General features: G+C 43.8%; 1 protein-coding gene across 2 annotated transcripts in view; it reads right to left on the bottom strand.

Annotated features, from left to right (window-relative positions):
* Window positions 1-1,910, bottom strand: part of LOC116693719 (metabotropic glutamate receptor 8) — a 148,882-nt gene that overhangs the window by 45,576 nt on the left and 101,396 nt on the right. The gene's annotated exons all lie outside the window — the stretch shown is intronic.

Below are 1,910 nucleotides of genomic sequence, written 5' to 3'. Positions count from 1 at the left end.
GTGTATTGCTATCTTGAGGCAGCAGGAAGTGATCGCACCGCTGACCAACGAAGACATGGTCTAAAGTCAATACCAGCAGCATTTCATTAACAGTGCATGAGTCAAATGCACCTAGTCTCGTGCACAGCGCGGGCCCACTATACTTGTAACACACACACGGACGCGCAGCAGCACACACACATGCAATAGATTACAAATAAAAATATTACGGTGCAAATCCGCTATCATAGTAGCAATGCACCAAGGTTCAAGTCCAAGAACTTTATTTGTCCCCGAGGGGCGATTAATTTGGCTGCAGTAGCAAGAAGTTGACGTACAGCACATGTCAACAAAGACAACAACATCGATTAACAATACAGGATCAGACCAGATGGGGAAATAAATACATTAAAAGTTTAAGTCCCAGTGCCTTATGTGCAGACATTACCTATGCTTTACAGAGTTAAGCAGAGAGATAGCAGAGGGTACGAAGGCGCGTTTCTATCTATTTGTTTAGTTGGTGGCTGACTGAAGCAGGAACCAGAGGGCAGCATCTTAAATCCTGCATTCAGGGGGTGAGAACTATCGGCCTTGATGGATTCTGCCTTTTAAAGCACATGTCTATTGTACAGATCAGTTACTGTCATCTGCTGAATCCCAATGGCTTTGCTGCTAACTTTTTTACCGTTGCTAATGTATTTTTCCGTTTTAAACTCAGAGACCAGCAAACACATGAAAAGGTAAAGACGGACTCAATAAAAGATTTGTAAAACAATGTCATCGGGGATCTGTCCACTTGAAATTTAGCTAGCTTTCTCAGACAGAAGAGACCTGTGTTTAGTTCAAAGGTCAACTTGTTATCAGTGATGATTCCCAGATACAAGAAAACACAGCTATGGATTAAGAAGACACTGAGTTCAACCCTTTTGAACCATGCGCCCGGCGCACGGATCCTTTTTATGCCGTCAAACTAGCAAAAGTGGATTTAGACATGCCCTACACGCACCTGCGCCAGGCGCTTCACTTCTCTTCTTTATTAACATAGGGCCCGTAGTTTTTATGGGTGACAGGTCAGAAGAAATGGGCTTGTTGTAAAACCAGCATCTCTTTGCTCTGCAGCTCCACATCTTGAGACCTTTACGCTTAAGTCACCACTGCAAAAAGCCACAAAACAAAGCTACAGCCACGCTCTCATTTTCAAAAGTGTCGACAAAAACAACACACGTCTTTGCAAAAACGTTTCTGAGTGCTGCTGAACACTTAACGGCCGCCTGATCTCTGAGATGGAGGCAGCGTTTCTCCTGCAGAGATCATTGCCACTTCCACAAGAAAGACATCCGGCATCTGTCAACATCTCTTTTTCATCTGTTGACTTTTCAAAACCAAACAAGCTGCAGCACAAAGCTAAGAGGAAGAAGAAGAAGAAGAAAAACATACACAAGAAAACACAAAGATGTGTTCAAATGCAAATTTGGCTTTCTCATCCACTCGAGTGTTTTTCAAGGGAAACCACAACACAGAGGAATACAAAGGGAGGTTGTAAGAATGGCGAGGAAACAATGAGACTCTTAACTCAGCAAAACACACCGTTCGACAAAGCAGAAGAACTGAATAACATATTCTCCGGTGAAACGGTGTTTGTGGAGTCTCTGGGTGGAGGAACTGATCCTCGGAGTAGAAAACAAGGTTTCTGCTGAATAAAAGAAATATCCTCCATAACTCCATCCCTGCTGCTGTGGGAAAAGTTGGTGAAAGTTGTCGCTCCCCGATGTGAGTCGCGCATGAGTCACTCTGCAACGAGTAGCTAGCATATAAGATGCTAACGGGGGACTTTTGTAAAGTCAACACAGTAACAATGGACCTATTTAAGAAAGATGGTTCACTGCTGGCTACATTAGGGTGACCAGACGTCCCCGGTTTTGGTGACCTGT

Source organism: Etheostoma spectabile, chromosome 8, assembly GCF_008692095.1.
Source record: "Etheostoma spectabile isolate EspeVRDwgs_2016 chromosome 8, UIUC_Espe_1.0, whole genome shotgun sequence".
Taxonomy (NCBI): domain Eukaryota; kingdom Metazoa; phylum Chordata; class Actinopteri; order Perciformes; family Percidae; genus Etheostoma; species Etheostoma spectabile.
This window is presented reverse-complemented; position numbering and strand designations above follow the sequence as displayed.